This window comes from Homalodisca vitripennis, chromosome 6 (assembly GCF_021130785.1).
Source record: "Homalodisca vitripennis isolate AUS2020 chromosome 6, UT_GWSS_2.1, whole genome shotgun sequence".
In the NCBI taxonomy this organism is placed as follows: Eukaryota; Metazoa; Arthropoda; class Insecta; order Hemiptera; family Cicadellidae; genus Homalodisca; species Homalodisca vitripennis.
In genome coordinates, this window is record NC_060212.1 from 132,400,619 (window position 1) to 132,415,727 (window position 15,109).

The 15,109-nt window shown below is 34.8% G+C and overlaps 1 protein-coding gene across 3 annotated transcripts in view; it reads left to right on the forward strand.

Annotated features, from left to right (window-relative positions):
* The window catches only part of LOC124364923 (bcl-2-related ovarian killer protein), a 54,599-nt gene that overhangs the window by 12,677 nt on the left and 26,813 nt on the right, over positions 1 to 15,109 (forward strand). Inside the window, exon 1 of one of the 3 annotated variants that reach the window (XM_046820738.1) lies at positions 3,716 to 3,887. The exons of the other annotated variants lie outside the window; for them this stretch is intronic. The gene's annotated coding sequence lies outside the window, so the exon portion shown is untranslated. Of the gene's footprint in view, positions 1 to 3,715; positions 3,888 to 15,109 lie in introns of those variants that run through there. 3 annotated transcript variants of the gene reach the window in all.

Genomic DNA, 15,109 nt, shown 5'->3' on the forward strand with positions numbered 1-15,109 from the left:
CCCGTTTCCCCAAACAAGTGGAGTTGTGTTCACTGAATAATCAGAATGGAGCACCAATTATTCACATCAGTGATTTTATACAGCGCATCGGGTGTCCCAACACATCAAGGCTGACTTTCCCTCATATACGTGAGGTAAGATAAAGTGCTATAATGGACACAGAAAAATCCAGTTTTGGAATTGTTATGAAAATATTTATTTATTAAATATTGGTTTGGAAAAAACTGTGTCTTGAAATTATTCACATCAGTGATTTTATACAGCGCATCGGGTGTCCCAACACATCAAGGCTGACTTTCCCTCATATACGTGAGGTAAGATAAACCGCTATAATGACACAAAAAATCCAGTTTTGGAATTGTTATGAAAATATTTATTTATTAAATATTGGTTTGGAAAAAACTGTGTCTTGAAATTATTCACATCAGTTATTTTATACAGCGCATCGCGTGTCCCAACACATCAAGGCTGACTTTCCCTCATATACGTGAGGTAAGATAAAGTGCTATAATGGCACAGAAAATCAGTTTTGGAATTGTTATGAAAATATTTATTTAGTAAATATTGGTTTGGAAAAACCTTGTGCGTTGAGAAAATAATTTTCCTGATTTGCATGTTTCTATGTTAGGTTAATTTGAAATCTGACACGTAGTGGTTACTTGTAAATACTTTGAAACCGCTGTTTTTTTTCTAGGATTCTTAATGATGATACAATTTGATTCATCTTCTGAAATAAAACAATACAATATATATTAAATGTATCGGTTTTTATTTGTTTTATATCTAAGTAAATCAAAGAATATACTTCCATAAAATCATGTAATTGTTTTACGAAAATTTATATTATAATAAATTGGGTCTTGACTATATGGTAAATACAATCAGATATAAACTTAAGAATGTTACTTTTATTTAAATTCTGAAAACTGCGATGTTTTAAAAATAACACCCACGGCTGCAAGATTATAATATATATTTGACAAAAATTCGAATCCTTAAAATTTAAGAAATCTATGATTATGTGTAACTGTAAAACCGTCCGTTTAATTCCACTTAACCAAAATAAACGTCAAAATTCTTTCAAACTTGTAGAGTAAAATCCTAAAAAATATTTAAATATAAATGGCATTTTACTTCTGGTTCAAATAAAATTATTAAGTTTGGTAAAATATAAAGTTTTGTATATAAAAATTAAATTTAAAAAAAATCTATTTCTAACTAAAATAAAAATTCAAACTGTTTACTTTCGTAATACAAGATTCTGTTACTATATGTATAGTACTTTAAACAAAAGTGCAGACATATTATATAGTGGTTTAACTTAACATTTCATAATTTACAACTCTCATGGAGGTTTGAACAAAACTGCACTAAAATTACTTATATCATCTTAAAATTTAAATTTCACAAATAACACAATTAACGCCTTTACTTGTGACATCATCCGCACTAGGGCGTCTCCTGCAGTCAACGTGTCAAACTACTGTACAATAACTGTCTAGCTATAATAACGCTGTTAACACCTTTACTTGTGACATCAACCGCACTAGGGCGTCTCCTGCAGTCAACGTGTCAAACTACTGTACAATAACTGTCTAGCTATAATAACGCTGTTAACACCTTTACTTGTGACATCAACCGCACTAGGTCGTCTCCTGCAGTCAACGTGTCAAACTACTGTACAATAACTGTCTAGCTATAATAACGCTGTTAACACCTTTACTTGTGACATCAACCGCACTAGGGCGTCTCCTGCAGTCAACGTGTCAAACTACTGTACAATAACTGTCTAGCTATAATAACGCTGTTAACACCTTTACTTGTGACATCAACCGCACTAGGGCGTCTCCTGCAGTCAACGTGTCAAACTACTGTACAATAACTGTCTAGCTATAATAACGCTGTTAACACCTTTACTTGTGACATCAACCGCACTAGGTCGTCTCCTGCAGTCAACGTGTCAAACTACTGTACAATAACTGTCTAGCTATAATAACGCTGTTAACACCTTTACTTGTGACATCAACCGCACTAGGTCGTCTCCTGCAGTCAACGTGTCAAACTACTGTACAATAACTGTCTAGCTATAATAACGCTGTTAACACCTTTACTTGTGACATCAACCGCACTAGGTCGTCTCCTGCAGTCAACGTGTCAAACTACTGTACAATAACTGTCTAGCTATAATAACGCTGTTAACACCTTTACTTGTGACATCAACCGCACTAGGGCGTCTCCTGCAGTCAACGTGTCAAACTACTGTACAATAACTGTCTAGCTATAATAACGCTGTTACCACCTTTACTTGTGACATCAACCGCACTAGGGCGTCTCCTGCAGTCAACGTGTCAAACTACTGTACAATAACTGTCTAGCTATAATAACGCTGTTAACACCTTTACTTGTGACATCAACCGCACTAGGTCGTCTCCTGCAGTCAATGTGTCAAACTACTGTACAATAACTGTCTAGCTATAATAACGCTGTTAACACCTTTACTTGTGACATCAACCGCACTAGGGCGTCTCCTGCAGTCAACGTGTCAAACTACTGTACAATAACTGTCTAGCTATAATAACGCTGTTAACACCTTTACTTGTGACATCAACCGCACTAGGGCGTCTCCTGCAGTCAACGTGTCAAACTACTGTACAATAACTGTCTAGCTATAATAACGCTGTTAACACCTTTACTTGTGACATCAACCGCACTAGGGCGTCTCCTGCAGTCAACGTGTCAAACTACTGTACAATAACTGTCTAGCTATAATAACGCTGTTAACACCTTTACTTGTGACATCAACCGCACTAGGGCGTCTCCTGCAGTCAACGTGTCAAACTACTGTACAATAACTGTCTAGCTATAATAACGCTGTTAACACCTTTACTTGTGACATCAACCGCACTAGGTCGTCTCCTGCAGTCAACGTGTCAAACTACTGTACAATAACTGTCTAGCTATAATAACGCTGTTAACACCTTTACTTGTGACATCAACCGCACTAGGTCGTCTCCTGCAGTCAACGTGTCAAACTACTGTACAATAACTGTCTAGCTATAATAACGCTGTTAACACCTACACTGCGGCTCTGTCTTGAATGATGATAAGTATTTTAATTAGACAGCAATCGCCCAAGGGCGTCCGCCGCAGTCGACGTGTTAAATGGCAGTTATTTACAATTTAAATTTACTACTATTAATTTCTAAATTTGAAAAGAACTGAAGGAACTACTGACTAGCAGCACAAATAAAAACCTCCCTGCCACGTGTAATTTAGTATTTTATAGGTTAAATAATTGTAGAAGAGAACAATTTTACGTTCTAGCTTTACCTCTATAATAAAGACATATTTAATATCATTATAATACCAGTCCCATACGCATCAACATTATTATCCTTACTGTGACCTTGACTAATAAACTGTCAACATTATCTCAGACAGTTATTATCTGGATCTAGGTTATTTATATCATGTAATCCCCAAGATCCATGATTAGATATTGTTGCTATAAGATACGTCTTCCAACGACAATTGTATTTTGCGATAGGAATGTCACACATATCCACCATATTGATGAGAAAAGCAAAATGATTTGAAAACTTCTATCATACTATTTGGATTTTTAATTACTCGAACAATGAATGAATGGGAATTTAGTAGTTGGCCTAGTGACCACGGGTGCAGCACCAGCTAGCTCTCGTTCGTTTCGCTCGCTACGCGGGGTCTCCAGTCAGTCTACAAGTCTTGGACGGTAGTGACTTACCACTTGTGTCTGTCTGTCTGTCTTTCTACGTGCTTATCTCGTATCATGGTGTCCTTCGCGAGTGCCTTCCTTGAGATAACGTTTCTGACAACTGTTTAAGGATTACATCAATTTTTAAACTATGGTAAGTTTTATATTTCCTTTCATAATCCTCAAATTTTTTACCCCAGCAAATATCGATTGATTGTAAAGTATGCTAATTGTATTCAATATCAGTACCATCTTAATCTTAGCTTTGGTTACTACTTATTCGATTTCTATTTTAAAGAACAGGAGTTGAAGGTGTTACAAGAATCCGATGTTATTGTAATTCAAAAATCTGTTCGTAGACCTGTTAAATTTTTAATCAACGAAATATGGCAAATGTCCATACATTACTTCCATTATCAAAAAGGATCATTAAACAATAGACTGCTAAACTTTTAATTAGGTCTTCACTTTGATTTGTCAGTAACTAAGTGTTTTATAACTGCCGTATTAGATGTATATTTTGATAACAATTTTGATCAATAATTAAATATATTAGTAATTTTTTATATTTTTATTAAATTTTATAAAATAATATATACATTTTGTAAATTAAGTGAAAATGTCAATTGAGTGTTATTATTTGTAATTTACCGTCATGTGCCTCTAAACAGACAGTGAAGAAAAACTATTGTTAGCCAAATTTTCCAGAAGATGAACTCTAAATCTGGTTCTTAATGGTCAGTTTGGTAATGTGAATATCGGTGAACTACATTTGAAAAGTATTTTATGAGATTTTATATTTTTTACAAAACACCATATGTGTGTGTGTGTGTGTGTGTGTGTGTGTGTGTGTGTGTGTGTGTGCGCGCGCGCGTGTGTGCGTGCGTGTGCGTGCGTGCGTTGCGTGTATTTAATTTTGTGCAGACATTCATGTCCACTTATAAACAAGAATAGTTTAAGAAATAATTAATTTCATGAAATATTGAATAATTAGACTACTTCATCAAAATCGTTTATGGCCTATATAATTTAAACAAAGCATAGCATTATGTAATTAGTTATTCAATATGTTATGACTATTCCAGTTCATAAGGGGTCACAAATCATAGTTTCAGCTCATGTTGATGTTTAAAGATTACGTTATACTGACGGCAATCGATTTCACGTTACAAAAAATTATGATGAACAGTATAACAATGTATTCTTTACATTTTTAGACCTTTAAGACAGGGAATGGAGTAATTAATGTAGAGAATGAATGACGCTCTCCCGTGTAGTCTCCAAACTATTTAGGCTCAACTGAGTCTTAGAAAGTGTTAAAAATTTGAATACCTACATCGACCAAACTGCTCACCTCTCCTCGGCCCGTTTTCAAAATCCCTGTAAAATGATATCAGTAACGGTATTGTAATGAGTAGGTGGGACGGATCGTAAACCCCAACGCTCCTCCCACGGGCTGGACACAGGACGCTGGCACTGAACTTGCTTGAGTGTCATGGAATACTGGAAAGAAGCAAACGTCCAGTTCCCTTTGTTTTATACACGTCACCATCACCTATGGATATATAAGGTTTACTAGTATCCAAAGCAGAGGTCCGTTTATTTCAAACAACTCCCACACAAAAGATAGGAGAACAGACTTTGTCCCGGCACAGCCTCTTCATTCTGCAGGTCTCTTTTTCCTGAGAGGGGCGAGTACGCAATCCCAGATGCTATACCAGTTGTTCCATGCGGTGCAATAGATTTTAAAGGTCGTTTATTTAAATCTATATATATATATATATATATATATATATATATATATATATATATATATATATATATATACTATTTCACTTATTGAAATGAAAAAACAAAGATTATAAGGCTTCTATATATTTCTTGGGATTTAATACCCACATCTTCAGGAAGCATAATATAAATGAAGAAAACAAGAAACAGGAAATACAACAAATAAAATAACCAAAAATGTAAATACGCAACTAAAACATTCAAAAACCCAGCTGATATATCATTAATGGCACAGATGAGAATTTGGAAAAGTTAAAATTAAAATTTAAATTATCTTAAATTTAGACCATTTGGGTATTTTGATTTTAAAAGTAATTGATGTGCTTGTTCCAGATTTTTCAATTTTAATCTATTTAAATTATCTTCAGGACAAGGGAAGACCTTATTAATTCCTTTAAGGTTATAACATTCTTCAATTTTGTCTTTTTTGTGCTCAGCAGCATGTTTGGCCAATGGCTTCTCCTTGTCTTTATGGAAAATATCAAATCTGTGCCCTGTTATTCTGACTCTAAGTTGGTTAGATGTTTGTCCAATGTACTGTTTGTTACAAAATTTACAGTTAATCAGAATCACAGTTTACTTTGCCAATGATGGGATAAGTTAAACCTGTTACGTTACTTTTGAATTCCCTAGTTTTTCATAATTTTGCAAGAACCGCAACGTGGTTCGTTGCACGGTTCACATCCATTAGTAACGGGGTTGGTGTAATTTAGGTAGTTTAGGTTGGACAAGTTTGTTTTTCAAATTTGGAGGTTTTCGAAATATTACTCTAGGTGCTTTAGCCATAAAATTTTGGGTATCTGGAGAGGAAAGTAGGACATTATGGGCAATTTTCATAATACTGTTAATTTTGTGTAGTCCAGGAAAAAAACTGTGTAATAAACTTTGGTTATGTTTTATAATTGAAGCTTGCTGGATGGTTTAGATTGTTTATTTGATTTTTTTAATTTTGTCTGGGTAATTTAAATGTTTAAAAGTGTTGCTTAATTTTTCAATGTAATTTAGGAAGTCTATATCATTGCTGCATAGCTTCTTGGCTCGTATAGATAAACTTTTTGGAATAGACCTTTTTATATATATTGGATGGCAACTTGAAAAATTTAAATAGTTCATTGTGTTTGTTGTTTTAACATGCAATTTAGTTTTTATGTAGCCTGATTCTAAGAAAATGTTTAAATCTAAAAACGTTATCATAACATCAGAATAGTTCCATGTAAACTTCAAAGGAGAGAACTCTTGAAGTTTATATATATATATATATATAAATGAATGTTTGTGTGTTTGTCCTTTATGGAATCGCAAAATATTAGACAGACCATTATGAAAATTTGTATGTATACGTATTTTTCCACGGAGAAGGTTTATAAGCTATGCCCATTGATGTAACTCACCACCAAGCGGCGCTGCAAAAGATAAAAGGTTTCAAAGCGCCTGCACACTATAAACTGCAATTACGAGACAGTTACGTATATTACATAGCCAAACACTATTTGAAGGCGCTAAGTTATTATGTATATTTGTCTTTAAGATACATTTCTGATTGAACTTAAAGTTTGAGTGTTAGACCATTTTATAATAAAGTACATGTACGTGCACAATGACTATAAACATAAACATATTTTCTTGATCATGGCAACAAGGCAAACTCTACATCGGCGTTGTAAATATAATTCAATTAAACCAGAAGTTCACATACACGGGCAAAGCTTACGAAAAGCGTGCAAAGCCGCGGGAAACAGCTAGTATGATATAAAATACTGACCGTAAAGAAGATACAGGGTATACCATTATTTTAATATGTGTTTGTGTATTTGTGTCATAATGTAGAAGACGCAATGTTGCGTAAACGTTTAAAATAAAATCTCTATCAAATAGATGGTAAATTTCCCAACTTACTAAATGTATATCCTTATTCTAACTACACAGTCAAGGCGTTCATAAATAAAATGCGTTCTACACTTACATTTTTTTTAATTATAAGTATCGTCATGTGCACCTCGAAGAGCTTTTATTGCTTTTAATATTCGCTATTAATGTTTGTATTGTAATCTGTACAAAAGTGTAAATTATTCATTGTTTTATAATACATTATTTATAACAGTAGAAATTATTCTTTTAATGAAAAATAATAACTTGTTACAATAAGGTAAATATTACAAAAATGTAGTGGTAAAGGTCTCGATTATCTATATGTTACGATTAGATTTAGTTACGGTTACACTTCAATTTAAGCCATCCTTATGAACTCATAATTACGATTGTTTTTATTTTTGAAGGTTTTAGAACTAGTTATTAGATATGTCGATTGCGAAAATTGTTCAAACATATTATATTAAATACAAATTATTGCACACTTGTGTATACATTATTTTAAAAGAAAATGGGTTTTTATATCGGAAACCATAAAACAAATGTCTGTTAATTACAAAACTGTACTTAACGCATTTTGAATGGGGTGAAAGTAAGAATTTTGGATAAATTAAAATATTAAATGTTCGTTTGTGATAGTGAACAAGATACTCTTTGTATAAGTGAACAACATCGAATTGTATTGTTGCGGTAGTTTCACGGATAGGCGATACCAACTAGGAAAGTAAAAGTACTCAAAATCTACGGCACCAAGTGTTTGAAATTGGTAGTTATTGGGAACGTACATCATCCACAGTACCAGAGATCACACACCTTCCCGGTGAATTATAGGGTGATCTGGAGCATCAACACCTCAATTAGGTTAACAACAGGTTACCGTGTTGCTACCGCAGATTTTTTTCCGTAAGTAGTGTCACGACAATGGTGCAATTACTCAACAACTGCGGTACAGCGTGTTCAACGTTAGAAATTATTAGAAGCGTCCAGGGATCACCCACCTACTCGGTATTATAGGGCATTGTGGAGCATCAATACCTGAAGAAACTTAATAACACATAACCGTGATGCTACCGCAAATTTACTCTGTTGGTAATGTCACGGGACTGTGAAATTATTCAAGAACAGCGTTGGCGCGTGTCGACACTAATAATTATTGGGAGCGTCCAGCTCTTCCTGCTGCGGGGACGACCTACCATCGCTGTGAATTATAAAGCGATCTGGAACATCAGTACTGGAGAAATCTTAACAACTCGTTGCCGAGATGCTACCACAGATTTTGTCGAAAGTAGTGTCACGAGGTTGGTGCAATTACCCAACAACTGCGGTAGCGCGTGATCTACACTAGTAATATTGGGAACGTTCAACTTCCACAGCTCCGGTGACTGCCCACCTTCGTGGTGAATTATAGGGCGATCTGGAGCATCAATACCTGGAGAAATTTCAACACGTTATAGAGATGCTACCGTATATTTTTGCTGTATTTAGTGTAACGGGGACGGAAGATGCAATTACGCATAAACTGCGGTAGCGCGTGTTCGACACTAGTAATTATTGGGAGCGTCTAGCTTTCCCATCCCTGGGGACCATCCACCTACGCATTGAATTATAGAACGATCTGGAGCATCAATATGTCGAGAATTCGTAACAACACGTTCTAAGATAATATCGCAGATTGTGCTGATAGTAGTGTTACGAGGTTGGGTCAAGTAGTTAACGTTTACCGCGTTACCGCTTGTTCGACAGTGGTAATTAGTGGCTTCCAATTTGGAGCATCGGCACCTGGAATAGTGTTAACAACACTTTACCGAGATGCTACCGCAGTTAGTGTTCAGATGAGTAGTGTCACGAGGTTGACGAGGTTACTGCAATTACTCGACAACTATGTGTACCACGTGTGTGACACTAATAACTTCTGGAAGCTTCTGGCTTCCACAACTCGGTGACCACCGTCTTTCGTTGTAGAGCATAAGCATTTGAAGAAATCTTAACAGCAGCCAGCGATATAACTGAGAACCGTCCCTTAACTTATTTACGGGTATAGATGCACAGTAAAGTTTCAGTCACTGTAACCTTCCTCGTTTCTATGCACCGGGACTGGAAGTTTTTGACCTTTGACAAGGGTGTGATCGAAAACTCCAACTGGACAACATCCACATTTATTTTCGTGTCGAGGGCATTGAAAAAAAATTATTGTTGCATCTGATAAGAAGGGTGTGTGTAAAGCTTTACATAGAGCAATATATTTGTATTTGAGAGAATTTAGATTGTGTTGTGGGGTGTACACAGTTTTCACGATATTTTTCTTCACTATACGTGATGAAATTGCACATTTGACCAAATTTTTTAATGTTATTGTGCTATCACTCGACGAGCTGGTAAAGTTCAATTTCTGCCTGTCCGTCTGTCCACACCATATCTCGAAAGCAAATTGACTTATTGACGAAATTTAGAATGAAGCTTAATTTCTATGAAAGCAATACTGAGTTCGATTGTGGTGCATGTAACTTCATGGGATGTGGTTTAGCGTTAACGAATATCTTTACATTCGTGTTATGTTTATACATGATGGAAACCAGTAAAAGAGCAGATTAAATAAATGTGGAAATAAACTGAGTATACCCACATGATATTTTGCAATGTGACATTTTGACATATTATGTACCCTATCTTTCCAAACCCTTTTTGGTGACTATGTGAAAACTTTTATTCATATATTTAAAAAATACAAATAAATTAATTGAAAGTTGTTAGTGTTAAAACTCGGTTGCAAGACTTTACTTCAAAGGAATATTTTTTTATAGTATCCTCTTGCTTTTTATTTAACTTTTATTATTTGAAAAAACACTGCTATGATACCTTTTTTTAATGGAAAGTATCATGTGGCAAGATATCCTGAGAAAGGTTTCATATTAGTAAAAAAGGTGATTATGTTGCACTTTGTCTAGACTTTATTTCTTATAAATATAAATAAAATGAGTTAATTGTAATGATTGTCAATCATAGAATTTGGCTGAGCGTCATTGAAGCCTATTATTCAGTAGGCTAACATGTTTTCTCTATTCTCATTAAAAATGGTGACATTTTTATGTATGAGTTTTTTTATCTGCCTATCTACTCACAGAAAACCACGATGGAATGAGCTATACAATTTTTCATGAAACCTGAGCGAAGCCTATTACGTGACCTGGGATGTGGTGTACTCATACCTTGTAAATAACATGTTGTTAAAGTTTTTTTTTTGTTTTTTTTGTTTTTTTTTTTTTTGCTTGATTTCGTTTTAATATGGTGGACATAATATCCCCACTTCATATATGTTCTCTTTATTATGTCGCTTCTATTTTTCTGTGTTCGTAAGCTTTTTAAAATTTCTTCCATATTTGTTTCAGTACAAAAAATGCAAGTCAATTTAAAAAATGTTTTAAATAGTTGTGAAGACGAAAGTGGGAGAAAGAATCCGCTAACAATGTTCCATTTGTTAGAAGCTGTGAGACATAATTCTGTTCCATTGTTACATAAACCTTTTATTTTTCACCAATGACTATTTTGTTAAACTTACTTTGGCATAGTTTGGTATATGTCATCTATGCAAACAACGTGTACAAATTGTTCTGAGTGAATTCCTTATGACAGTTTCATCCCATTTGTCTCGTCGTTTTGTAGGAGCTGTGATACAAACGACAGGGTGACAGTTTGTTCAGTCGGATCGATTGTTATACATTCCTCTTATCGTTATCGCTGGTTACTTGTTGCTGGAATTTACTTTTTAAAGAGGCCTAGTATATATCCAAACATCCTGTACAATATATTCTGTGTAGTATCCCTAGTGACAATTTTCATGTAAATCGTCATGATATATAAAGGTTTTTTAATTTTGGGCGGGTAGATGTTGAAATAAAATAAAACAAGCTCTGTATGATATATTAACGAAATTTATGGAATATGACATCGTTCAAATGTCCACCGTGATTTCTCACAATATTACGGATTCGAGTTGTCCAATTTTCAATAACTCTGCCGCATAAATTCGGTTGAATTTGAGCGATGACCTGGGTTAGGTTGATCTTAAGTTCATCGGCTGATTGAGACCTATTGGCATAGACCTGCGACTTCAGAAAATCCCATAAAAAAGTCTAGTCAAATCGCACGATCTTGGTGGCCAATACACGTCACCCCTGCGAGAGATAACCATACCCTCAAATCGTTCATGCAAAATGTTCATGGTGTCGTTCGCTGTGTGGCACGTAGCGCCGTCCTGCTGAAACCACATGTCGTTTACGTCAATGTTGGTCAATTTGGGCCAAAAGAAATCCATTATTATAATCTGTAGCGTTCGTCGTTTAAATTGATGGTCTCACCAACGTTGTTAAAAATAAAAAATAAGAACCAATCTCACCACCAGTCCAAAATCCTCACCAAACAGTAACTTTTTGTGAGTGCATCGGTACCTTGTGAACTTCATGTGGGTTAGCGGTGTCCAATATACCGCAATTATTATTGTTAACATAGCCATTCATCCAGAAATGTGCTTCGTCGCTGAAGATAATTTTTCGGACTAAATTAAGGTCCTCTTCCAAACACTGCAAACCCACTCAGCGAACAAATGGCGTTGTCTATGGTCATAGACTTTAAGCTCCTGGGTCAGTTGGATTTTGTACGGATTCAGGCCTAGGTCCAGCCGTACAATTCGCCAAGTTGAAAATTGCGAAAGCTCGAATTCTTGTGCACGGCGAGGAATTTACTGCCTCGGGTTCCTCTGCACACTTCCACGGACAGCGGCGACGTTCTCGATAGACCTGCTATTCCTTTGACGTCTGGGTGTAGGCTGGTTGTTTACCGAACCCATCTTCTCGACTTTAGCTACCAAACGTTGAAGAGTTGACATTGAAAGGCCTCCGCGTCTGTCGTAAAATGGTCGCAACGCACGTAACGTGTTAACTAGTGAACACTCATTTGATAATAACGTTTAATCATCTGAACGGGCTGCTCAAACGTGTAAGTTGTCATGATGAAATAACCTGTCATGAAATGGTAGCACTCACTGAACAACAATACACTAATGAAACAGCTGACACTAAAACAACACGGCCGCCACAGGCTGCCAACATCTACCCGCCCAAAATGAAAAACCCTTTATTTGTACAACGCAAGGTTAACTGTTCACAGAACTTCCGCGATAAAGTAAAATTAACAGGTTGATTAAAATGACCAAATATTTATAACTAACAATGAAAAGTGTTAAACTGTAATTAATATAATGATATATCAGCCGTATAATAATAACTAAACGATGGTGTTGAAAGATCACGATGACACACGTCCGCGCCGTGAAAGCCACTGTCGATTGCATGATAATGTGTGAAATGAACCTATTTGCAAGTCGGGGTCAAAATATTTAATATTACAGCTGGGAGCACCAGAGTGTGGAAGAAATTAATAGCCATTAGACCTCCATATTCAATGAGGACGGAAATGCCCGAGGTGCTTATTTATATGTTGTAGTGAGAGAAGGTCACCACACGAGTCGATGTTGGTTCTTGTGTTTGACAGTCTCCAGTTCTCTTTATTAAATACTAGAGTTCATTCTCAATAATTAGGATATACATGGTATTACAGTTTTAAATACAAGGAATGATATACATACGTATGATATTCCTACAAGAACCTTAGCAATAAAGACTTTGGTCTAAACTAGTCATGTAGTTTAGCTGATCCTTCTGAAGCGCTTGACTTAGCACATGTAGAAACTTTGTTAACTGTGGAACTAGATATAATTTAATTCTGAAAGTAGCAGGTGGGGTTTAAAAATGTTTCAAGGTTTTAGGATAAACATTATTGCGCATCTTTTTTAAGGTATGTATAACATTTTAAACACATTTTTTTAAGGAATCAGCTTTACAGCAACAGGTAAAAATTAAAACACAATATTTTGACATAAAACGTTTATAAAAGTTAAGAATATGTAAACTTTATTACATGCTGGAAATACATTTTTCGGTAATGCGAGTTTTATTTTTAAAAATGTGGAATATATATATACTTTGTAAAGTACTCGTATATTATCCTTAAAAGTATACAACACTTTTGAATGAATGATATTTGTAAATAGTTTATAATAAACTATAAAAATCATTACCTGAATGAAAAGTATAAATTTGCTATAACAGTATATACCAGTTATTACTATATATTAGCTATAATTTACAAAGATAAAATTAAAATATCAAGACATATCGGAGGTTTTTTTATGAAATAATTATTCTTACAGAAAGGGTACGTATTTTAATTTTAAAATTTACTGTTATGTGTGTTTTTTGTATTATTTGTTTTGTAAGAAATACGTATATAGATATAACAGGCACAAAAATAAAACATTGATAAAAAAATTTCACGCCGATGTTTATAATTTTCTGCTAAAATAATTTTAAAAATTATATGATGTGTTACATTTTAGTATACAATATTGGATGCCTATTTAAAAATAAACATTTATTTTTATTACGTTTTCGATCAAAGCAAAAAATAGAGTTACTCCATGAGTTTATATTACAACATCTTTAAAGCATCGAAAATCGATTAGTGCAATATGAAATAGTAGTTCATGCATCAAAAATCGATAAAAGACAGGTCCAGGGTTAAATAAATTACTGCCAATAGGTGTTAGAAATTCTGCTTTTAGCAGGTTGACCACACCTAGGCTTGTGTCAAAATTTTAAACAATAAATTTTTTATCTAAAATACAAATATTAAAATGATTTTCACGTCGTCATCTGGTTGATGGATCAGTTCTGCGTCAACTATTATCTGTGATAAGTGCCATACAGTAATATCTAATCTTCAATAATTTTCTTGTAACTAAATGTACTTAATGTCCAAAAAGACATTTAGTACGTGTAAAGCAAATGAACTCAAAGAAAAAATATATTCACGATGAGCATACCGGAATTCAGTCTATTCCACATAATCTATTCATGGTATGAGCGATTACGAATCAGAAAGTGTTTTCATAAAGTAGGCGATCTATTCCAAGGCCACGTGACACAGTGAGCGCTGACTGTGCCTCTCACAACCTCCAGCAAGGCATAGCCTACTTTTAGTGACAGTTACCAAACCAATGATGACCTATGCATTGCGCTTGTACTGAATGTAATCGCTCAGCCACTGCTACCGATCGAGTTAATGTGTGTAGTTACATGCACTCTGCTGGATTTATGGGTAGTCTGAGTGCATGATACGCTTCTGATAGAAGAGTGCAGCTTATAATTGAAAGGTGACTCTCTGAATAGTAACGACGGAGGGGAATATTACAGACACCCATAAATATTGCAGAATACTGCTTCCTGTAGGAATGATTTTTGAACCAAATTACTGTTCTTCAGATCGATTTCCCAACCGTGAGATTTCTGAATTTATTCTCATCCGTTATATTTAACAGATGCCCGTGATAGGTTGTTCGTATTGAAATCTGTGGCTTTTCTTCCAATTCTCCTATTGATTTTGAAAAGGGAGCTGTAATTTTAAAACACATAACAATACGTTAAACTATCTTATTATACAATCAGATAGTTATTGTAAAATTGCACGCGTTCAAATATCTAAATAATGGGGTAGAAGGGGCAGACCACCATATGGTTGATTACCGTGAATAAAAACGAAGGCCCGTCTCAGGATAGGGTTAATTTTCATCTTCATAGTTTCAACGATCGGTAGTATATGCTT